The sequence below is a fragment of the Hyperoodon ampullatus genome (assembly GCF_949752795.1).
Source record: "Hyperoodon ampullatus genome assembly, chromosome: 5".
Taxonomy (NCBI): domain Eukaryota; kingdom Metazoa; phylum Chordata; class Mammalia; order Artiodactyla; family Ziphiidae; genus Hyperoodon; species Hyperoodon ampullatus.
Window position 1 is genome coordinate 40,332,621 of NC_136918.1, and position 26,192 is coordinate 40,358,812.

Here is a 26,192-nt window from a genome sequence, read left to right on the forward strand (position 1 = left end):
ATGAGCTATAGCTTGGACCCGAGAGAGGCTCAGCAAGACCCCTGGCCTCCGGCCTGCTTGATCAAGCCAGATTGGCCCAAGGTATTGAGAAACAATTGAAAGCCTCCTGAAACACTTACCTAGAATGGGAGGAGCTGATAGAGGTGAGAAGAGAGAGAGAGAGGGAAGGTAAGGGAAAGAAAGGAGAGAGAAAGAAAGGAGGGAAGAAAGGAAGGATGGAAGGCAGGGAAGGAAGGAAGGAGGGAAAGAGGGAGGGAAGGAAGGAAGGAAACGGGAGCTTAGAGACAGAATTACATAAAATATCAATCTTTAGCAACTCCAAATTGAATTAAGATAAACATTAGTAGGAACAACTCTTTATTAATTGCTTTGTTGTAGATAAATCACTGGTCCTAAACCTTTACATGTATTAATGAATGTAATCGCACAACTACACAATGATGTTGGCCCTGCTTATATAACCATTTTACAAATAACAGAGTGGGGCACAGGGAGACTAAGTAAATTGCTCAAGAGTTCACAGCTAGGAAAATGTGGACCTAGGATTTGAACTCAGAAAATCTGACTGCAGAGTCTGTGTTCTTAAACACTAGGTACAACTGCTTCTCTCCAGAGGCTGTCACCCACACTCAACTGGTAACCCACAAATGTGGCTTGGTGGACAGGGTGAGTGAATTGGGAAGGAATCCTAGAAATATCGAATGACAGATGTAATAGACCTCAGAATGTAGATATTTTTACAGGAATACTGGAGTGAAGGAACTTATATATCCCATGCTTTGATATGGGTAATTGATTTTTCCCCTAAATTTTGTCATGCCAGGGAGCCTATCCTCCTATTCAATACAAACTATTTGCCCTTTAGTCCTTTCCTTTTCTTACAGACTCTGGAGATTATAATGCTTTTAGATAACATTTACTTAAATTCCTGAATGTATGGATGAGGAGGGTCAAAGAGGGGAAAGACACTGTTGTGCAGAAAGGCAGTGGGGGTTAGAGAATCCAGGGCTTCTGAATCTTAGGTGAGTGAGTATTCTTTGTATTCCACACATGGAGAGACCATGAAGAAAGGGAGAGATCAACATGGAAGGAGGCTCCAAGAGACATGGCCAGAAACTCTTTCCCTTTCAGAGAGCCAAAGATAATAGTAATAAAACTCGTTATGTTGCTTTATTTTGTGTTTAATTCAGCAGTACACAATAGCCATCCCTACCCAATTTTCCTCCTTCTTTTAGTGTTTCCAGAACTTCAGGAGAATCCATGAAACATTGACATCTGCAAATATCTATCCACGTTACACTTAAGTTTACATGTATAACTTCTGTATGGCTACTTCACTTCCCTCTCTGCCAGGACTCCTAAACTGACACCAGCTGTTTTACAAATCTTCAAAGCTGCTTCTGAAGAAGATCATTTAGAAGAGAAAATGGGTAAAGACAAACCCTTGAACGCATTTCTACTATTATGCTAGATTTCCTGATCTTTAACGGGGCCAGCAGGATCCAGACACAGACTAACTGAATGCCATTAATTAAAGATTCAATGTCTTTTCCCCCAAACACCATGGTAAAAACAGCTGAAAATATCATTCCATTTCTGAATCACAACTTGGACATTTGCTTTTGAAGACAAAATTTTTTAAATATTAAATGATTTTGTTCTTTATTATGCACAAATGTCACTAATGTGTGTATATAGAATGAATGAAAAATATGATGTTGAAATATTCTTATAAGATTAGATAAAGTAATAGATACAGAGTTCTGTATGAGTTGAGTATACATGATATATACAATATAAAATTACTAGCCCTGTTTCCATAGTGTAGTGGCTATCAGGTTTGCTTCACACAATATAAAATTACTTTCAAACTGGGGGACTGGCAGACCACCCTCAAAAGTTTAAAAAGTGGTTTTCATCTTTTCTCCAAATAACCAAGCTCAAATTCTCAAACTAAAACCAGCATGAAGTAGATTAAAACTTATTAGGTGAGGTATGAGAGACCATCTATTTATAAAAGGCAATTTGAGGTATTATAAAATAATTAACAGTATATTTGAATAAAAGTTTGTATGAGAATGAAATTAGTAAAATCTAGTAATTACCTTAATTTGATTTTTCTAGTCTCTATCAAATAATTCAATAGTTACTCAGTAGTTTGTGCTGCTTCCTTTTCACATATTACACTTGTATTTGCATTATTGTCTTTTCAGGTTTATACACACTATTCTATTAGATTCAGCATCTTTTATCAACATTAAAATTACTTGTATTATTTACTTTTATAGTCATAAAATATATTTACTAAAGCAGATCCACTTTCATTACAATTTGTTTTCTAAATATTATTACTTATTTTGCTTACTTGTCCTTCTCTGACATATTTCACTTAGCATAATACCCTCTAGATCCATCCACGTTGTCAGAAATGACAAGATTTCATTCTTTTATATGTCTGAGTAACATTTCATTGTATATGTGTGTGTGTGTGTGTGTGTGTGTGTGTGTAATGTATATACACATATGCTACATCTTCTTTATCCATACATCTATCACTGGACACTCAAGTTGCTTCCATATCTTGGCTACTGTAAATAATGATGAAAATAACATTAGAGTGCATATATCCTTTGAATTAGTGTTTTTATTTAAATTAATTAATTAATTAATTTTTGACTGCGTTGGGTCTTCATTGCTGCATGCAGGCTTTCTCCAGTTGCAGTGAGCGGGGGCTACTCTTCATTGAGGTGCGCAGGCTTCTCATTGTGGTGGCTTGTCTTGTTGCAGAGCATGGGCTCCAGGTGCGCGGGATTCAGTAGTTGTGCCTAGCGGGCTCTAGAACGCAGGCTCAGTAGTTGTGGCCCACAGGCCTAGTTGCTCCGTGGCATGCGGCCTCTTCCCATACCAGGGCTCGAACCCGTGTCCCCTGCACTGGTGAGCAGATTCTCAACCACTGCGCCACCAGGGGAGTCCCTGAATTAGTTTTTGTTTTCTTCAGGTAAATATCTTTTTGATAGTTTGTTGTTAGTGTATAGAAATGCAACAGATTTCTGTATACTTATTTTATATCCTGCAATTTTACTGAATTCATTTATTAGTTATAAAAGGTTTTTGTAGCACTTTTAGGATTTTCTATAGATACTATAATGCATCTGCAAATAATGATGGTTTTACTTTTTCCTTTCCAATTTGGATTCCTTTTATTTCTTTTTCTTTTCTGAATGCTGTGGCTAGGACTTCAACTAATATATTGAATAAAAGTGGCGAGAGTGGGCATTCTTTTCTTGTTCCTGATCTTAGAGGAAATGCTTTCAGCTCTTCACCTTTGATTATGTTGGCTGCAGCTTTGTCATATATGGCCTTTATTATGTTGAGGTACATTCCCTCTATACCCTCTTTGTTGGGAGTTTTTGTCATATCTGGATGATTAATTTTGTCACTAGCCTTTTCTGCACCTGTTGAGATGATCATATTATTTTTTATTCTTCTGTTTGTTAATATAGTGTATCACATTGATTTATTTGTGGACAGTGAAGCATCCTTGCATCCCTGGGATAAATTCCACTTGATTATGGTGTATGATCCTCTTAATGTATTTTTATTTTCTTAATTTCAGATACCACATTAATAATTTCTAGGTTTTCCATTTATTTCTTTTCTACTACTTTCAAGTCTCTGAAATTACGCATTTCTTTATTCACCCTACGGATCTTTTCCTGTAGATTCTTTAATATATTTATTATGGTTATTTCAAAGTCCTTGTCTAATAGTTTCAGCATATGGATTGTCTTTAGGTTGCTTTCAATTTACTGAATATTCTTTTGTCATGGGTCATATACTCCTGTTTTCTCATATATTTTGCAATTTTTATGATGATATTGTGTGAAGAAAGGCTGATGTAGAATATACATTATCTATCCATGAAATATATATATATATATATATATATATATATATATATATATATATATGCTTCTCCAAGAAGTAATGCACTTTCCCCTTTTAGGTAGTGAGCACGAGGGACTGATTAGTTCATTGCTTCAAGCAGAAATTGAAGTGATTATGAAAGTGTTGTGACTTTAATCCCTCTAGCAGGGCTTGGAATTAAATCTCCAGGAATTGAAGAAGTTCTCCTTTTCTTTTCAGCCTAGCTCCAACTACTTGGGCCAAAAAAAGGCAAAAATTTTGATGTTATTAGGAGTTTCATTAGCTGCAACCTTAGTTAGACTGATTTCAACTTTGTCTTGTCTTTAATTGCTTTGAAAGCTTGCTCAAAACTGAATAAATAATGCAAGATGGTAAACTCTCAATAAAGAAAGAGTCTTCTACACCTTGAGACTATGAAACTATAATACTGCCAGACCTTCAGGCTGCAATATCTTGATGAGTCTTTGGAGACTGCAAGACTGCAGCATTATAAAAATGCAGGAGGTGAAATCCCTTTACATCACTGAAACATCATCAAATCTCCAGATAAACAAGAGCAACAAAAAACCTTTCCTTAAATTCACTGAAAAACAATGGACCTGAGTATTTCAAAAATATAAGAGTAAATTCAAGAATGATGATCGCAAGAGACAAAGGATGCTTCTCTACCTGGAGTAGGTTGGAGGTAGTGGTTTGGGAAGAAACTAACCTGCCAGAGAAGGACAGTTTCTCAGATGAAGAGAAGCCAAACTTTGGGTTAACCTGTCTTCTGGTATGCCAGAATTTATTGTGTAAAACACCCCAAATCAAAGACAACCCTCTCTGCTAAGTGTTTCTCTTATACAGGAAATTTGCTAAGTAAGCAGAGGCTAGAGGTAACCTTGGGTAGCAGAAAGGATCTCTCAGTCTTTCAGGCTTGCAGTTTAAAAATCTTGCAGTCTTGAAGACTTGCAATTTCAGAACCCTGTGATCTCGTGGATTCTTTTTCACAGTATCGAGTCTATCCACACACACACATACACACACAATGTGTCTATTACTTAGGTTTAAAATTTAATATATCTCTTAATACAATGTTAATAATTGTATTTCTTTATATTTTATCCACATGTCCTCTATTGTATGTCATTCTACACATTCTCCCTTGTGATATAATCCATTCCCATGTTTTTAATTACTGAACACTGATCTTTAACCCAGATCCCTTTCCTAAGCTTCAGACTTACTTGCTTTACTTGTTCTCCTCACTTGAATAACACATCTACTTCACATATTAAAATTGTAAACTTAACTCCTCACCTACTCTCTCCTAATTCCACCCAAAACCTGCCCTTCCTCTTCCTTATCACAGAGAATCAGCCAGATTCCCAGGTCTAAATCCTGTATAATATCATAATTGATTCTTTTTTCTCCCTTATCCTTATATCCAAATAATTACAGAGAACTATCACTGCTATCCTGTAAACATAGTTTGGTGCCATCTATTTCTCTTTAATCCTCTACCATTAATAATTCTCAATAGAGCATTGAGGGACTCCTTAATGGAAGCTAATTATTTGGTGTGCCTCTAGACAGGCTTTCTTTATATATCTGTTCAATTATCATTTTGAAAAAGAAAAGGAGAGTAGAGAAATATGACCACTGGTGCAAGTGCTTTGTCTTTCTTTTATTTTCCTCAACTATTATCTCTGACTCCAAACTTGCATATATGTCAGCAAAACAAAACCTTAGTAAATATTGATAATAAGACTTACCATTTAAAATGGCATGTTGCTTTCCATCTGTGGAGAGTTTGAGTTTGTTGTTTAAGGATCTCTAGCATCATCCTAAGCAGCTTATCAAAGTATTCCTTCCAAAAACATATTGCATTCTCACAGGGAGGAGCTTTGATAATTATAAATTTCTCCATTTTCTTACATTTTCAGCAGTTTCATCATTTTGATGATTTTTCTTTTACCCTTCTGGTTTGGTATCCCCCCCAAAAACTTTCTTGCTGGCCCATCTCTCTATCCAGGTCAGCCAGAGCATTTTACACTTGGAGTTTTGCAACAACTCCCTAACTGGTCACTCTGCTTCCAGTATTGCATTATGCTCTTGTCTACCACACATACACTGAAAGACTGAGTTTCCACACTTCAGCCAGGACGATCTTTGAAAAATACAAATCTAATCATATCACTCTCATACATGAATTATTATAGTAATTTTCTTTTTCTCTTAAGCAAAATCTCAATACCTATCAGGACTTACATTTCCCACCTTACCTTTTGACTTTCCCCATCACACTATATTTCCCAGGTAAAACAAATTTCTTTAAGTTACTCATGTATCCAGTGATGTGTTTTATGTCCTCTGGTCTTTTTCAAATGTTGTCCTCTTTTCCTGGAATATTCTATTTTTTTTTTTTTTTTTTTTTTTTTTGCGGTACGCGGGCCTCTCACTGCTGTGGCCTCTCCCGTTGCAGAGCACAGGCTCCGGACGCGCAGGCTCAGCGGCCATGACTCACAGGCCCAGCCGCTCCACGGCATGTGGGATCTTCCCAGACCGGGGCACGAACCCGTGTCCCCTGCGTCGGCAGGCGAACTCTCAACCACTGCGCCACCAGGGAAGCCCTGGAATATTCTTAATAGATAGCAATCCCTTACTCATCATTTGGATACAAAATTAGACTTCATTTCTCTTGGAAAGCCTCTCCTAACTCCTAATATCAACGTGAAAGGAAGGAACTTTCCTCTGTCCTTTCACAACATCCTATTCTCCCACAATCATACACCTATCGCACTATAGTTTAATTGCCTCTTATTTTCTCTCCTAGATCATATGCTCTGCGACCAAGAGCCTAACAGGTACTCAGTAAATATATTTTGAAAAGAGTGATTAAATATGTGTACAGAAAACTCTATCACTAAGGCATAGTGTGATTCACTAATCAATTATTCAATGCTAAATAAATATTGAGCAAAAGTCTAATGTTAGTAATGTTGAGATAAAATCCATAGAATCCTTTGAGTTCCCACTCCTGTCAAAGATACTTTTAAGGAAATATGAGGTATAATCTGGTTCTTAAATAATAGAAATACAGGTTCTAGAAGAGAGCTGTTAAGCATGAGGAATAGACTCTAGGGATGGAGAAGAATGAGGGGCAAATAAGAAGTTTTCATATTGGAAAATAACGGAGCAATTATTTAACACTTGTAGAGCTAGGTTGATATCACAAGGATACAAACGTTCCTCTATATTAGTGAAAATCTCTCCGTTGGGGTGAATAAAATTTCTATTTGATTTGACTCACCAGCACTATTCTAAGAGTTAAAAGCTAAATAAGAGTTGTTTCAAATACCTTTATAAAAGGTTAACTCACATTTTTATACCCCCGTTTCTAAACCACACAAATGTGCCTTTTTTCTGTATCAACTATTCAAAATTTTTCCCTCAGATAATACTTGTCTCATTGACCTTGAACCCCCGCGCTGCGATACTTTTCCCAGGCAAGATGTTTGCTAATGCACAGCGCCATCTGCTGGCCAAAGTTTGAAACCAAATTGGTACTCACAAAAATATTGAAGCTTGTTTCCTGTGGAAAGACTTGTTTAGCCCTGGCCATGGTTAGATGTTTGTTAACATAATGGTATTAAGGAACTGTAGTAATAGCCGCTGTGATAAGCCATTCCCTTTACTAGATATGAACCTTGGATTATAAAGAGGTAAAGGGATACTATTCTTGTTTTTGTGTGTGCACGTAATAAACTACAAAATACGAATTTATAGTACATGGTCAATTAATACTGTAGGCTGATAGCACTCTGACATTAGACTTCATATTTGAGACTATGAAGAAAAATCACTCATATGGAGTCAGGAAATCTGGATTTTAGCTATGTGAATCTAAGTGCCTTCGGTTTTGTGTCTCAGTTTCCTCAGTTTTGTGTCTCAATCTCTCTCACTTGCTTTGGAGTGCTATTCTGGGAACAAAGTATGATAATGAATGTGAAAATATCAGTGAAATGTGAAACACATAAAAGTAACAGTCGTAGTCATGGTTAGCTAATGAAATTGGATTACACCTTTCAGGACACAATTAAATTTGAGCTCTGATACCATTTCAAGCAGGGATTATAACTGTGATGCTTTGTTGGGCTGAGAAAAATGGAGTATACAGATTATTCATAAAGCCACTTGTGTTCCTGAGAAAAACAGAAAATCCATCCCTCCAAGGATAATATTCTCATTCCCATGAAAGCCACAGTCAACAAGGGCTGAGCAGTGACTCAGAGAAGGAACCCATCCTACCTGGAAAGAGGTGGCTTCACCACAGCGTGGTCAAAAACTCTATGTGAGGGTACACACACGGTCAGTGCAGTTTTATCCTCTGCCCTCACTCAAAGTCCATATAGGAGGAAACACAGAACAGATTAGTGGCAGCTCCTCATCCCATTCCCCAAACCACAGTTGCACCATTTGCTCTGATGTCCATCTTCTCACTTAAGATTAATTGTTAATGTACATTTTACCTTTTTGAAAATAAAGGTTTGGGGGAGTTGTGTTTATGACTCTAGTGAACAGTGAGTCCAACTTTTATTTTTTTTTAACAGTTGAGAAAACTGGTAACCAGAGTAGAAGCAGCAGAAATTTCCTCCTGATATCACAATGATGCTAGATAGGGATCCAGATATATTGAACCCCCAACAAGTGTTTGGTTTGGTCTGCTTCATTTTGATGGGACGAGTTGTTGTCCTGGCTTTGTGGCTCTCTTGATCTACATACACTCCAAAGAATGATTCTGATTACTGAACACCAACATCATAAAACTGATAACATCCGATGGCCAAATAGCTCCTCCCTGGCTTAAAAACAGAGATCACAAACATAGATCAGAAGTTCCATCAGTGGTGAAACAGAGAGGGTGGGTACTTGGATATCCAAGAGGGAGAGACAGCAGAGAAAGATGGGCCCAGCTGCAAGTAATTAAGAAGGGCCAATAAGGCTGAAAACAAGTCCAGAGACAGGCAAATGTCAGCCACCCACATAGGTGTCTGGTGTCATGGAGGTCAAGGAGGAGACAACCCAGGTGATGACTAGACATGTGGGCAGGCAGTAGCCAGGGGTCTGGGCCCAGGTAGGCAATAGAACTTTCTTCTATATTAGGCCAAAGCCATGGTCCAGGGGTTAAAACTAGCCACCCCTCCTAAGTGAAGGAGTGAAGATCTGAGCTGCTTATCAACAGTGAAAAGTATTCTCCTCTTACTTTCTCCAGACTACACCAGAGAGTCTGTGGGACCTTTCAATTTTGTTCTGAACCAAGAGAAGCTCTTATAGCTTCTGACTCTAGACAGTGAGCACAACAGTGGCTGCTGACTCTGACCTTACATTTGAACACTTTGGAGGCACAGGTTGGAATTTCATTGAGTTTTGGAGACTATTCAAGCTCCAGAGGGAAATTAGACTCCTGAGAGAGTAGGTGTGGAGAAGCCTGTAGGGCCTCGACCAGCAGCTTTCCTCACTCGGGCCTCCATCTGACCCCTTAGAAGAGTACATGGGACAAACACTCATTTAGTTAGCTGGCTCTAACTTGAGGAAACACAGGGTGTGGTACTTGGAGTATGATCTCATGTGCCTCTGGACTGCTTCTTCTTTTTTTTTTTTCTTCTGCTCAAGGACCATGAGCATGTCTGTTTCTGGACCCAAAATCTATAGGAGATAAACAGAAGGCCAAGAAACAAACTGGCAACTTATGTATAGATTCAGGTTTGAGCATCCTGAAACCCAGAGCTGCAAATTCTGGAAGAGAAACCTCCTTCCTGCAGGTCTCCTTAAATTTTATCCAATACCAAAGAGAAATTCAACAGGGGTGTCTGAACTTTACTCAAGGGAAACAAACAAGGCATATCCATTGCTAGATACATAAGTCTATGTGTATCTAGAAAGCATGGCCTAAGCAGACTAAACACAGAGAGTTCTGGTCCTTCCTGACCTAGACACAACTTGAGACAGTTACTTCTAAAGGTCCATATAGCAACGCTCATTCTGCACTGTTAGTTATTAACACTGGCTGCACGCTCTGGGCACATCAAAGCATAGTGGATTTCTACTGTTGTTTAAACTGCAACCTTGGGCCCTGTGTCAGACAGCATGCCAAGGAGGATGGAGGCACATTAACAAATAAAAAGGAGGACTGAAACATACCACCAAATTCCTCTGCTTCAACTATTCATTTTGGAGTCGCTAATGTTTAATATTTAATGGGTGCAAATATAATTGATCATTTTAAGTCCTTGTTTATTTGCACACATTTAAAAAACAGCCAGCTCAGCTGCCTGTCTGTTGACCCTGTGGGGTAAATGTTTCTGGTCAGTGACCTGGGAGCAGTCTAGACTTATTCACAGCAGAAACCTTCCTCTTCAGATTGTTCAGTGGCTTCTTAGGAAAATATTAAAGTTTGAGCCCTATCTGGAATCACTCACTGTGACTAGGATAACGCTGGACCTGAAGTCACAGACATCTCAGGAAGAATTCTAGGAGTGATTTTTAGAGCCATCTCTGAATAGTTACTTTCAGATTCTATTATATTCAACACACATTTACAACAACCTATTATCGAGATGGGCTATGAGGATTAAATCACAAAATTGATGTGTGAAGTGCCTAGCAGCATGCTCAGAACATAGGGGCTAATATGTGTGTTAAAATACATACCACTAAAGTAATAAATATTTAAGCAGATATCTTAGAAAATTCAGATAACATCAAACATAATAAAATCACCAGTCAGCTCCTGCCGCAAAAATAACCCCTGTTACCACTTTCCAATCATTATCCTATCATTAAAATAATGATAGCTATGTAAATTATATTTTCTAACTATGTTGTGGATACTAAGATAGCTATCCCTGAGAAATGTTGTGTAAAGAGTACTGAATTAAAAGTGGGAGATTAAGGTTTTAGTCTAACTCTGCAGTGAACTAGCTTTCTGACCTTGAGAGATTCTCTCCATCTCCGTAGTTTCCATTTTCACCTCTATAAATGTGAAAGTAGAACTAGAAAGTCACTAATGGCCATCTCCACTATAAATGAACATTAGAAATAAAGTTCTATTGTCCTCTTTTCTCTTTTTTCAACACATTCAGCCTAGTATGCAGAGACATGGAAAGGATTAAATCAGTTAATGTGGTTGAAACTATTAAGAAGCAAAATTAATTCTCACGTACATTTACAATTTTGATAAATGATCACTTATGTATAGATATAAACACGCACATGTGCACACACATGTACAGATACAGACTACACACGTATTACTGGTAGCATTAATTACCAATAGGTCATATGTAAGACCTGTCACAGTTTCAGCAATCAGGGAAGCTAAATCCACTTGGTCTCTTAACTTGTCAGTAAAAAATTGATGCGTTGTGCCTGCTCAAGCTCTGAGCTGAGGTCAAAACACCCTTGAGGAGACAAGAAAAAAGAATAAGTGATTTACAGATAAGGCCAATAACCTTGGCACCAAGAGCTTTTGTTTTCTCAGCTCTAGGCCCTGGGAGAGAAGTGTATCTCAGCGGGGCACAAAGTGTTCCTCAAACAATGTTAGACACACGCCAAACTGGAGACCAGCCAGGCTTCAGCTACAACACTGAATTCCTGCTTGCTGCCCATGGGCACACACAAAAGGCGAGCCCAGGTTACCACAGCCTCCCAAGTAAGGACCAAAGCTGCTATTTTTCATCATTAAGCGAATAGGCCATTCTTCTTCCTTCTGTACTCTAATCAGTGGCAGTGAAACTGGACTGGAAAAAAAAGTGGGACAACAACTCCAAATTATGGACTTAGGTAAGAGTGAACTCCCTTCTCTCAACTGCTTCTATGTCAGGAAACTGCCTAATTTACTACTGATTCTCTGTGTCATCTTGAGTTATCTGTTTTTCTAAAAAGCTATATAAATATTAATATAGTAATTCTTCTCTGAATATGAAAGTAATGCTTATCATTGTAGATTTAGAAAATCAGAAGAGTCCAAGAAAGAAACTAAGAAGCTCTCATAATCTATAACCCAGATATGGCTACAGTGACCATTTTCGTGTGTATTATTCTGACCATTTTCATCTATGTGTAGTGTATGTATATATAGCTTTACACACAAGTGAGTAGATGTGGAGAATCACTGTTTTCCATAATTAGTAACACACAACACATAATGTTTTGTATTTTCTTCATTCAACAACACATCTTGGACATTTTTTCAGGCACTAATTGTAAAATTGGGAAAATAGTATCGTTCAGGGTCATTATAAGTACTAAACAAATACATGTAAAAGCCCCTACAATGGCACCTGACAGGTAGCAGTCACTGATATAATGCTAATTCCATTAGACTCTAATAAACATGAAATGATTTTTCTGTTTAAAATACTCAAAACTATAGAGCAAAGCCATATCTGCAAAGAGAAGGAGAGTGTAAAAGTGTTTTGTTGAAGATCACAAGACTAAAAATCAGTGGCCTTTGAGTTATATGATGTTTCCTCCCGTCCCTTCCTAAAGAGTGCACCTGATTATATGTGAGCAGAGTCCACTGGCACAGAAATCATTCAATACCAACACAGCCCATTCTACTGTCTGGCAGCTGTAGTCATTAGAAAATGCTACATAATGTCGAGATCAAATTGTGTCTTTATATCAACCCGGTGATCCTAGTTCAAGGTGTTCAACAAAACAAAAAAGTTTTATTTCTTTTTTTTTGCTCAAGACAACTGTGCAGACAATGTAGGACAGTAATGTTTAGAACTGAATGTGTACTCCCCTGTGTTCTAATAGAGAGCACTCTTTTATCTTATGCTCAGGGTACTTTGCTTCTATTTCTGCAGTCTGATAGCTGCAAGTTATTTATTTATTTTCTAACATCTTTATTGGAGTATAATTGCTTTACATGGGGTGTTAGTTTCTGCTTTATAACAAAGTGAATCAGTTATACATATATATATGTTCCCATATCTCTTCCCTCTTGCATCTCCCTCCCTCCCACCTTCCCTATCCCACCCCTCTAGGTGGTCACAAAGCACCAAGCTGATCTCCCTGTGCTATGCGGCTACTTCCCACTAGCTATCTATTTTACGTTTGGTAGTGTATATATGTCCATGCCACTCTCTCACTTTGTCACAGCTTACCCTTCCCCCTCCCCATAGCCTCAAGTCCATTCTCTAGTAGGTCTGTGTCTTTATTACCGTCTTACCCCTACGTTCTTCATAACTTTTTTTTTCTTAAATTCCATATATATGTGTTAGCATATGGTATTTGTCTTTCTCTTTCTGACTTACTTCACTGTGTATGACAGTCTCTAGGTCCATCCACCTCACTACAAATAACTCACTAACGTTTCTTTTTATGGCTGAGTAATATTCCATTGTATATATGTGCCACATCTTCTTTATCCATTCATCCAATGATGAACACTTAGGTTGCTTCCATCTCCTGGCTATTGTAAATAGAGCTGCAATGAACATTTTGGTACATGACTCTTTTTGAATTATGATTTTCTCAGGGTATATGCCCAGTAGTGGAATTGCTGGGTCGTATGGTAGCTCTATTTGTAGTTTTTAAGGACCCTCCATACTGTTCTCCATAGTGGCTATATCAATTTACATTCCCACCAGCAGTGCAAGAGTGTTCCCTTTTCTCCACACCCTCTCCAACATTTATTTTTTCTAGATTTTTTGATGATGTCCATTCTGACCAGTGTGAGATGATAGCATATTGTAGTTTTGATTTGCATTTCTATAATGATTAATGATGTTGAGCATTCTTTCATGTGTTTGTTCGCAATCTGTATATCTTCTTTGGAGAAATGTCTATTTAGGTCTTCTGCCCATTTTTGGATTGGGTTGTTTGTTTTTTTGTTATTGAGCTTCATGAGCTGCTTGTAAATTTTGGAGATTAATGCTTTGTCAGTTGCTTCATTTGCAAATATTTTCTCCCATTCTGAGGGTTGTCTTTTGGGCTTGTTTATAGTTTCCTTTGTGGTCCAAAAGCTTTTAAGTTTCATGAGGTCCCTTTTGTTTATTTTTGTTTTTATTTCCATTTCTCTAAGAGGTGGGTCAAAAAAGATGTTGCTGTGATTTATGTCATAGAATGTTCTGCCTATGTTTTCCTCTAAGAGTTTTATAGTGTCTGGCCTTATATTTAGGTTTTTAATAATTTTGAGTTTATTTTTGTGTATGGTGTCAGGGAGTGTTCTAATTTCATTCTTTTACATATAGCTGTCCAGTTTTCCCAGCACTACTTATTGAAGAGGCTGTTTTTTCTCTATTGTACATTCTTGCATCCTTTATCAAAAGTAAGGTAACCATATGTGCAGGGGTTTAACTCTGGGCTTTCTATCCTGTTCCATTGATCTATATTTCTGTTTTTGTGCCAGTACCATACTCTCTTGAATACTGTAGCTTTGTAGTATAGTCTGAAGTCTGGGAGCCTGATTCCTCCAGCTCCGTTTTTCTTTCTCAAGGTTGCTTTGGCTATTCGGGGTCTTTGGTGTTTCCATACAAATTGTGAAATTTTTTTGTTCTAGTTCTGTGAAAAATGCCATTGGTAGTTTGATAGGGATTGCATTGAATCTGTAGATTGCTTTTGGTAATATAGTCATTTTCACAGTATTGATTCTTCCAATCTAAGAACATGATATATGTCTCCATCTGTTTGTGTCATCTTTGATTTCCTTCATCAGTGTCTTATAGTTTTCTAAGTATAGTTCTTTTACCTCCTTAGGTAGGTTTATTCCTAGATATATTATTATTTTTGTTGCAGTGGTAAATGGGAGTGTTTCCTTAATTTCTCTTTCAGATATTTCATCATTTATGTATAGGAATGCAAGAGATTTCTGTGCATTAATTTTGTATCCTGCTACTTTACCATATTCATGGATTAGCTCTAGTAGTTTTCTGGTAGCATCTTTAGGATTCTCTATGTATGGTATCATGTCATATGCAGACAGAACAGCTTCTTCTTTTCTGATTTGGATTCCATTTATTTCCTTTTCTTCTCTGATTGACGTGGCTAAAACTTCCAAAATTATGTTGAATAATAGGGGTGAGAGTGGACAACCTTGTCTTCTTCCTCATCTTAGGGTAAATGGTTTCACTTTTTGACCATTGAGAACGAAGTTGCCTGTGGGTTTTTCATATATGGCCTTTATTACATTGATGTAGGTTCCCTCTATGCCCACTTTCTGGAGTGTTTTTATCATAAATGGGTGTTGAGTTTTGTTGAAAGCTTTTTCTTCATCTATTGAAATGATTATATGGTTTTTCTCCTTCAATTTGTTAATATGGTGTATCACATTGACTGATTTGCATATATTGAAGAATCCTTGTATTCCTGGGATAAACACCACTTGATCATGGTTTATGATCCTTTTAATGTGCTGTTGGATTCTGTTTGTTAGTATTTTGTTGAAGATTTTTGCATCTATATTCATCAGTGAAGTTGACATGTAGTTTTCTTTCTTTGTGACATCTTTTTCTGGTTTTGGTATGAGGATGATGGTGGCCTCATAGAGTGAGTTTGGGAGTGTTCCTCGCTCTGCTATATTTTTGAAGAGTTTGAGAAGGATAGGTGTTAGCTCTTCTCTGAATGTTTAATAGAATTCTCCTGCGAAGCCATCTGGTCCTGGGCTTTTGTTGGAAGATTTAATCACAGTCTCAATTTCAGTATTTGTGATTGGTCTGTTTATATAATCTATTTCTTCTTGGTTCAATCTCAGAAGGCTGTGCTTTTCTAAGAATTTTTCCATTTCTTCCAGGTTGTCCATTTTATTGGCAAATAGTTGCCTGTTGTAATCTCTCCTGATCCTTTGTATATCTGCAGTGTCATTTGTTACTTCTCCTTTTTCATTTCTAATTCTATCCATTTGAGTCTTCTCCCTTCTATTCTTGATAAGTCTGGCTAATTGTTTGTCAATTTTTTTTATCTTCTCAAAGATCAGCTTTTTGTTTTATTGATGTTTGCTATTGTTTCCTTCATTTCTTTTTCATTTATTTCTGATCTGATCTTTATAATTTCTTTCCTTCTGTTAACTTTGGGATTTTTTTGGTTCTTCTTTCTCTGATTGCTTCAGGTGTAACTTTAGATTGTTCATTTGAGATGTTTCTTCCTTCTTGAGGTAGGATTGTATTGCTATAAACTTTCCTCTTAGAACTGCTTTTGCTGCATCCCATAGGTTTTGGGTCATCGTGTTTTCATTGTCATTTTTTTCTAAGTATTTTTTGATTTCCTTTTTGGTTTCTCAAGTGATCTCTTGGTTATTAAGTAGTGTATAGTTTAGCCTCCATATGTTTGTATTTCTTACAGATATTTTCCTGTAATTGATATCTAGTCTTATAGCATTGTGGTCAGAAAAGTTACTTGATACAATTTCAATTTTCTTAAATTTAGCAAGGCTTGGTTTGTCACCCAAGATATAATCTATCCTAGCGAATGTTCCATGTGCACTTGAGAAGAAAGTGTCCTCTGTTGTATTTGGATTGAATATCCTATAAATAGCAATTAAGTCCATCTTGTTAATGTATCATTTAAAGCTTGTGTTTCCTTATTTATTTTCATTTTGGATGATATGTCCATTGGTGAAAGTGCGGTGTTAAAGTCCCTTACCATGATTGTGTTACTATTGATTTCCCCTTTTATGGTTGTTAGCATCTGCCATATATACTTAGGTGCTCCCATGTTGGGTGCATAAATATTTACAATTGTTATATCTTCTTCTTGGATTCATCCCTTCATCATTCTATAGTTTCCTTCTTTGTCTCTTGTAATAGTCTTTATTTTATAGTCTATTTTGTCTGATATGAGAATTGCTACCGCAGCTTTCTTTTGATTTCCATTTGCATGGAATATCTTTCTCCATCCCCTCACTTTCAGTCTGTATGTGTCCCTAGGTCTGAAGTGGGTCTCTTGTAGACAGCATATATATGGGTCTTGTTTTTGTATCCATTCAGCCAGTCTATGTCTTTTTGTTGGAGCATCTAATCCACTTACATTTAAGGTAATTATAAATATGTATGTTCCTAATACCATTTTCTTAATTGTTTTGGGTTTGTTATTTTATGTCTATTCCTTCTCTTGTGTTTCCTGCTTAGAGAAGTTCCTTGAACATTTGTTGTAAAGCTGGTTTGGTGGTGCTGAATTCTCTCAGCTTTTGCTTGTCTGTAAACGTTTAAATTTCTCCATCAAATCTGAATGAGATCCTTTCTGGGTCGAGTAATCTTGGTCGTAGGTTTTTCTCCTTCATCTGTTTAAATATGTCCTGCCAGTCCCTTCTGGCTTGCAGAGTTTCTGCTGAAAGATCAGCTGTTAACCTTATGGGGATTCCCTTGTATGTTATTTGTTGTTTTTCCCTTGCTGTTTTTAATATTTTTTCTTTGTATTTAATTATTGATAGTTTGATTAATATGTGTCTTGGTGTGTTTCTCCTTGGATTTATCCTGTATGGTACTCTCTGCACTTCCCTGATTTGATTGACTCTTTCCTTTCCCATAATAGGGGATTTTTCAACTATAATCTCTTCAAATATTTTCTCAGTCCCTTTAGTTTTCTTCTTCTGGGACCCCTATAATTTGCATGTTTGTGCATTTAATATTGTCCCAGATGTTTCTGAGACTGTCCTCAATTCTTTTCTTTCCTTTTTCTTTATTCTGCTCTGCAGTAGTTATTTCCACTATTTTTTCTTCCTGGTCACATAACCGTTCTCCTGCCTCAGTTATTCTGCTATTGATTCCTTCTAGAGAAATTTTCATTTCATATATTGGGTTGTTAATCATTGCTTGTTTGCTCTTTAGTTTTTGTAGGTCCTTGTTAAAAGTTTCTTGAATTTTCTCCTTTCTATTTCCAAGGTTTTGTATCATCTTTACTATCATTACTCTGAATTCTTTTTCAGGGAGACTGCCTTTTTCCTCTTCATTTTTTTGTTCTGGCGTGTTTTTACCTTGCTAATTCATCTGCTGTGTGTTTATCTCTCTTCTCATTTTGCTTAACTTACTGTGTTTGGGGTCTCCTTTTTGCAGGCTGCAAGTTCGTAGTTCTTGTTGTTTTTGGTGTCTGCCTCCAGTGGGTAAGGTTGGTTCAGTGGGCTGTGTAGGTTTCCTGGTGGAGGGGATTAGTGCCTGTGTTCTGGTAGTTGAGGCTGGATCTTGCCTTTCTGGTGGGCAGGTGGTGTGTTTTGGGCTGTCTGTAACCTTATTATGATTTTAGGCATCCTCTCTGATAATGAGTGTGGTTGCATTCCTGTCTTGCTAGTTGTGTGGCATAGGTTGTCCAGCACTGCAGCTTGCTGGTCATTGAGTGGAGCTGGGTCTTAGCACTGAGGTGGCAATCTCTGGGAGAGCTGTCACTGTTTGATATTATGTGGAGCCAGGAGGTCTCTGGTGCACCAGTGTCCTGAACTCAGCTCTCCCACCTCCGACGCACAGGCCTGACACATGGCCAGAGCACCAAAACCCTGTCATCCACATGGTTCAGAAGAAAATGGAGAAAAAAAAAGAAAGAAAAAAAAAAAGAAAAGAAAATATTTAAATAAAAAAATTAAAAATATTAAAAATTAAAATGTAATTTAAGAAAAGAGAAAAAGAAAGAAAGAAAGAAGAGAGCAACCAAACCAAAAAAGAAATCCACCAATGATAACAAGCGCTAAAAACTATATTGAAAAAATCGGACAGAGAGACCCCTCAGACAAATCACACAAAGAAGCATACACATCACACTCAGGAAAAGGGAAAAAGGAAAAAATATATATATCTACATTAAAAAAAATGGAAGAGAGCAACCAAATCAATAAACAAATCTACCAATGACAATAAACTCTAAATACTAAACCAAGATATACATAAAACCAGAAACAAATTAGATGCAGAAAGCAAACCCCAAGTCTACAGTTTCTCCCAAAGTTCACGACCTCAATTTTCAGATGATGTGTTGTCTATATTCAGGTATTCCACAGATGCAGGGTACATCATGTTGATTGTGGAGTTTTAACCCGCTCCTCCTGAGGCTGCTGGGAGAAATTTCCCTTTCTCTTCTTTGTTTGCACAGTTCCCCGGGTTCAGCTTTAGATTTGGCCTTGCCTCTGCATGTAGCTCGCCTGAGGGCATCTGTTCTTTGTTCAGAAAAGATGGGGTTAAAGTAGCAACTGACTAGGGAGCTCTGGCCCACTCAGGCCAGGGGTAGGGAGGGTTACAGAATGCAGGGCAAGCCTGTGGTGGCCGAGACATTGCAACAGCCTGAGGCTTGTCGTGTGTTCTCCCAGGGAAGTTGTCCCTTGATCACAGTACCCTGGCAGTGGAAGTCTGTACAGCTCCCAGGAGGGGAGGTGTGGATAGTGATCTGTGCTTGCACATAAGCTTCTTGGTGGCTGCAGCAGGAGCCTTAGTGTTTCATGCCCGTCTCTGGTGTCCCCACTGATAACTGTGGCTTGCACCTGTCTCTGGAGCTCATTTAGGTGGTGCTCTGAATCCCCTCTCCTCGAGCACCCTGAAACAGTTTTCTCTTTCCTCTTAGGCAGGTCCAGACTTCTTCCCAGTCTCCCTCCCAGCTAGCTGTGGCACACTAGCCACCTTCAAGCTGTGTTCACGCAGCCAACCCCAGTCCTCTCTCTGGGATCTGACCTCTGAAGCCAGAGCCTCAGCTCCGAGCCACTACCCATCCAACGGGTGAGCAGACAAGCCTCTCAGGCTGGTGAGTGCTGCTCGGCACTGACCCTCTGTGCGGGTATTTCTCCACTTTGCCCTCTGCACCCCTATTGCTGCACTCTCCTCCATGGCTCTGAAGCTTCCCCCTCCCCCCCGCCACACCCCATCTCTGCCAGTGAAGGGGCTTCCTGGAGCATGGAAACCTTTCTCCTTCACAGCTCTCTCCCAGAGGTGCATGTCCCATCCTTATTCTTTTGTCTCTGTTTTTCTTTTGCCCTACCCAGGTACGTGGGGAGTTTCTTGCCTTTTGGGAAGTCTGAAGTCTTCTGCCAGCATTCAGTAGGCATTCTGGAGGAGTTGTTCCACATGTAGATGCATTTCTGATGTATTTGTGGGGAGGAAGGTGATCTCCACTTTTTACTCCTCTGTTATTTTGATGGTCTCTGCAAGATATAATTTGAAGGTAGAGGCAATGGGATTTCCTTACAAAATGAATATAGGTTATTAAATGAAGAAAACAATCAGTAATGTCGCCAAGGTTTTTTGTTTGTTTGTTTGTTTGGTTTTGCCTGACTAAATGGAGAGACAGAATTGCTATCAATTGAGAAGGAGGACACTGAAGTTGGAGCAAGTTTGGGGCATAGAAGTAGCGGTTCATTTGAACAGGTGAAGGGTGAGATGCTATAAATTATCCAAATGGAGATGTTGAGGACACAGTCGGGTATACAGAGCCAGAACTTGTGAAACAAATTTGGTAACCATCAGCATAAAGTTGTCATTTAAACCTATGAGACTAGATGAGATCATTAAGGGAGTGAGTGAAGATAGAGAAGAGAAGATCAAGGACTGAGCCCTGCGTTCTTCCATGTTATCAATATGGAAAAGAGGAAGCCCAGGTAATGACACTGAGCAAGAGTAACCTATGAGCTACAAGGAAAACCAAGATATAGAAATGTGAGCATTATTAAGGAATATGTAGTTAATATTCTCTTTGGGAACATTGACATGCTTTTTTTGCCATTTTGTAAATATTTTTATTATGAGCAGAGAGCTATGGTTTTTGTTTTATAAGAAAGAGTATGAACTATGAAGGCCAAGGTCCTGAATAAAATTGAAAAAATTTACCTCTAACCAACTATGTGATGCTGGTCAAGTGCTGTATATGTCTTTAACCCTCCATTTTTCATCTGCAAAATATAATGGATATGTAAAATGTGTGCAAATAAGAAACTTTACTTTTATCAGTTTGACATAAAATATCCTATATCTTTCATTTCCCCTACATGCTATGAATAATTCCAATGTTTCTTCATATTTTGACTTGCTTGTTGTAGAAGGAAAAATTATATGATTAGTATGTTTTATAATTTCATAATACATGTTTAACTTCTAGGGAAACTATGCTTTCTCTTATTTAACAGCAAAAAATGTTTTGGTTCTTTACCCAAAGCCTTACATTCTCAATTCTTAACTGTTCTGGCATATAGTAATTTGTATAGTTTGTAACAGGTCTTTCTCTTTTGTTTCAAACAGAAATAAACTATTGTTGTGAAATATTTACAGACCTAGATTTCTTAATTTCTCAAAGTCCAATTGTGTACTAACATTCTGTTAATCACTGAGCTTTAGAAGAGTGCTTCCCCAGGAAGGAAAACATAAAACACCAGAGGCATGAGATCTGAACTCTTTTTATATCAACACCCAGTGTTTAGATCTGGTTCTGTTTAACATTCACATGGTAGAATCTGATATCCTAGAAGAGTAGGTAGTCAACTCCTTCCCTTTTCCTCTCTCTACCTCCATGTCCTACATAAACAAAGCCAATATATTTCCTTCAAATCTTGTATGTTGGAGCTTTACCCATCCCTTAATGTCTAACAAAAATACCACTCTTTCTATAAAAACGTTCTCATCTCAATCATTTGGAAATTTCTGATTACCACCATTTTATAATTGTTATTATTTTCAATGGGGATATATGTATAATTATTTTTATAAATAGATTTTCTTGGACCATTTTATTAGATACTCAAGGATAGAGACTAGGCCTTATGTATACATTTACCTCATATAATTTAAATTTATTGGTTACTCAAATATATGGGTTGATACAACAATAGCAGAATACACTTTTTTTTTTTTTTTTTTTGCAGTATGCGGGCCTCTCTCTGTTGTGGCCTCTCCCATTGTGGAGTACAGGATCCGGAAATGCAGGTTCAGTGGCCATGGCTCATGGGCCCAGCTGCTCCATGGCATGTGGGATCTTCCTGGACTGGGGTATGAACCTGTGTCCCCATCATCGGCAAGCGGACTCTCAACCACTGTGCCACCAGGGAAGCCCAGAATCCACTTTTTTAAAAAACACTATGGAATATTCACTAAGATAAACCATATCCTGGGTCATAAAACAAACCTTAACAAATGTAAGATACTTGTAATTTTTATAGTATGTTCTATGAAAATAATAGACTCAAACTAGAAATTAGTCTAGTCTCTAAAAAAGTCTCTATACTTGGAAATAGCCTAAATAATCCTTGAGTCAAGGAAGAAATCTCAATGTAAATTAAAAATTCATAGAACTAAATAAAAATGAAAATACAACATATTAAAATATGGGAGATTCACCTAAAACCTCTAATCAATAATGTAAAAAAAAATTTTAAAGAATGACAAAAAAATAGGAAAAGAATAACAAAATATACCCAAAGCAAGAATAAGGAAGAAATAATAAAGACAAAGTAGAAATCAATGCAATTGAAAACAGGAAAACAATAGAGAAAATCAATGAAAAAGAAGTTGTATCTTTGGGAAAAAAATAAAATTGATAATGCTCTACTAAGACTGACAAAGAAAGCAACTAGCAAAGACATAAATTACTAATATTAAGAATGAAACAGAAACATCACTACAGATCTTGTAGTCATTAAATGCATAAGAGGAGACTCCTACAAACAATTCTGCAATTAAATTCAATTTAGAAGAAATGGACAAATTCCTCAAAACCTACAAACTACTAAGGCTCAGTAAAGATGAAATAGTCAAATGAAATAATCTTATTACCTTTAAAGAAATTGAATTTGTAATTTAAAAGCTATCCAAAAAGAAACCAGACCCAGATGTTTCACTGAAGATTTCTACCAAACAGTTAAAGAATACAATAATTTTATATAATCTCTTCCAGAATATAAAAGTGTGTAAAACATTTTCCAACACATTCTATAAGGCTAGTATCAACATGATATCAAAACCAGACAAGGACAGTACAAAATAAAAAGGAAAGAAAGAGGAAAAACATCTATAGGCCAGTATCTCCATGAGCTTACAAATAAAACCTGTCAACAAAATATTAGAAAACTGAATTCAGAAAAGTATTAAAAAATACATCATTACCAAGGGAAATCTATAACAGGTATGGAAGACTGCTTCAACATTTGAAAATCAATCAATTTAATTCACCATATCTATAAGCTGAAAAAGAAAAATCAAGTGACATATCAATTGACAAAGAAAAAGCATTTTAGAAAATCCAACATTAATTCATGATAAAAATTCTAAGCATATTAGTAATAAAGTGGAATTACCTCAACCTGATGAAGAACATTACCAAAATTTCTGGCTATCACCATGCATCAAGAGTGAAAGACTGCCTTCAACATAGATCACATGCTGGGCCACAAAGCAAACCTTGGTAGATTTAAGAAAATTGAAATCATATGAAGCATCTTTTATGACCACAACACTATGATATTAAAAATCAACTTCAAGAAAAAGAAAAAAAAAACAGAAAAAACACAACCACATGGAGGCTGAACAATATGTTACTAAACAGCCAATGGATCACTGAAGAAATCAAAGAGGAAATTTAAAAAAAAAACGTAGAGACAAATGAAAATGAAAACAAGATGATCTAAAACCTATGGGGCACAGTAAAAGCAGTTCTAAGAGGGAAGTTTATACTGATACAAGCTTACCTTAGGAACAAGAAAAATCTCAAATGAACAACCTAAACTTACACTGAAAGCAAGTAGAGAAAGAAGAACAAACAAAGCCCCGTTAGTAGAAGGAAAGAAATCATAAAGATCAGAGCAGAAATAAATGAAAGACAGACTAAAAAAAATCACTTAACTCCAAAACTGATTGTTTGAAAAGATAAATAAAATTGATAAACCTTTAGCCAGAATCATCAAAAAAATGGAGAGGGCCCAAATCAATAAAATCAGAATTGAAAAAAAAGTTACTACAACCAGCACCACAGAAATACAGAAAATCATAAGAGACTGTTATGATCAACTATAGATAGAACAGGAAACCTAAAAGAAATGGACAAATTCTTAGAAAGGTACAATCTACTAAGACTGAATCAGAAAGAAATAGAAAGTATGAACAGACCAATTACCAGGACTGAAATTGAATCAGTAATTAAAAAACTCCCAAAAAGCAAAAGTCCAGGATCATTCATATATATATATAATATATATATAACTGAATCACTTGGAATCACTTTGCTGGACACCTGATAGTAACACAATATTGTAAATCAAATATACTTCAATTAAAATAAATTAATTAAAAACAGAGTGAGTTATCTGGGTTCTTCAGTGGGGTTAGTGCCTGACTCTGAGAGGGCTCACGCTAAGGATTACTTCCCAGAACTTCTGCTGTCAGTGTCCTTGTCCTCACGGTGAGACAGAGCCACCCTCTGCCTCTGCAGGAGACCCTCCAATACTAGCAGCCTCAAGACATTCAGAAGACAGTATTAAAGGGAATCATTAACAGCCTGTTACAAGAATGGAAAAGTCCACGAACAAAAGATTATCTTAGTGCATATTTTATAATTTTACAATTTAATTTATACTTTTACAATTTAATAACACATCTACATATGTCATCTATGCTCACTTGCTACGACAGATAGCTATGTTAGTGGAAGCTGACCATCATTTCCTAGTTCACTGGTTTGAAAAATTATCGCAGAAGAGGTTCAAACAATTGGTAGAGAGATTGCTGCAGTTTATTTCTTTACACCTGTTTCCTGCAAAGCCTGAAGAATTTCCACCTATATCAAAGAGTTTCTGGTAGATCCCATCATCATCTAAAGTGTTGGCGTTACTTAATACTGCAAACAATTTGGTTCTTCATCCCCTTATTCCTTATACTGATTTCTATAATTCTATATTGGATCATATTGATCTCATGGAAGAATACCACACCTAGCAGAGCTTTGGAAATTCTCACAGCAAAGTCTGGTGGATAAAGTATCTAGAAGAGAGAGACCTGATATGAATATGTTATTTCTAAATATGAAAGTAATGTGGAAATATCTGGTCAGCGATTCTCTTGATGAGTTAACCCGATAAAGAGCAGACTTGAAAAAGAAGTTGAAACTTACCTTTTTAGGGGAAGCTGGTTTGTGTATGGGCGGCTTGACTAAAGAATGGTTCCTTCTTCTAATTCGCCAAATTTTTCATCCAGATTATTGCATGTTTACGTATCATAAGGATTCATACTGCCATTGGTTTAGCAGCTTTAAATGTGACAACTATTCTGAATTCTGATTGGTTGGAATTCTTATAGGACTAGCTGTTTATAACAGCATTGCTTTGGATATTTGTTTCAGCCCCTGCTACTACAAGAAATTATTGAGCCCTCCTGTCGTTCCTAATGACCAAAATCCGCCAGTAGGCACCTGCAGTGTTACCACTGACGACCTGTGTCAAATTATGCCTGAGTTGGCCCATGAATTAAGTGAAATCCTGTCATATGAAGGCAATGTTGAAGAAGATTTCTATTCAACATTTCAGGTGTTTCAAGAAGAATTTGGAATAATTAAGTCCTATAATTTAAAGCCAGGTGGTGATAAAATTCCAGTTACCAATCAAAATAGGAAAGAATATGTACAGCTTTATATTGACTTTCTTCTCAACAAATCCATCTATAAGCACTTTGCTGCATTTTATTATGGACTTCACATTGTGTGTGCTTCACATTCCCTAATGCTGCTTCATCCAGAAGAGGCTTAAATTCTGTTCTGTGGAAGTCCTGACCTGGATATGCACGCCCTGCAGAGAAGTACTCAGTATGATGGCTATGAGAAAACTGACTTGACTATACAATACTTTTGGGATGTTGTGCTTGGATTTCCTCTTGATCTTCAAAAGAAGTTGCTACATTTTACCACAGGAAGTGACAGAGTACCTGTAGGAGGAATGGCTGATTTGAACTTTAAAATCTCAAAGAATGAAACTTCTACTAACTTGTTGCCTGTGGCCCAAACTTGCTTCAATCAACTTTGCCTTCCCACCTACAAGAACAAAAAGGACCCAAAACAGAAATTGATTATTGGAATTTCAAATTCAGAAGGTTTTGGACTTGAGTAACTTAGAAGACTTGAAATATATTTTATATGTAGCATTCACTTCCCTCTTATTGTGCCTTTAAGCTTTTCATGTTTCTGTCTCAAAACAACTTGACAGGGTTTTCCTGGTGGCGCAGTGGTTGAGAGTCCGCCTGCCGATGCAGGGGACACGGGTTCGTGCCCTGGTCTGGGAGGATCCCACATGCAGTGGAGCGGCTGGGCCCGTAAGCCATGGCTGCTGGGCCTGCGCA

The 26,192-nt window shown here is 37.2% G+C and overlaps 1 pseudogene across 1 annotated transcript; it reads left to right on the plus strand.

The window, feature by feature from the left end:
• Positions 1-25,963, plus strand: LOC307053716 (putative E3 ubiquitin-protein ligase HECTD2; annotated as a pseudogene). The gene is made up of 2 exons: positions 1-81; positions 24,316-25,963. The product of its transcript is annotated as a putative E3 ubiquitin-protein ligase HECTD2 (transcript).
• Positions 25,964-26,192: the final 229 nt, after the last annotated feature.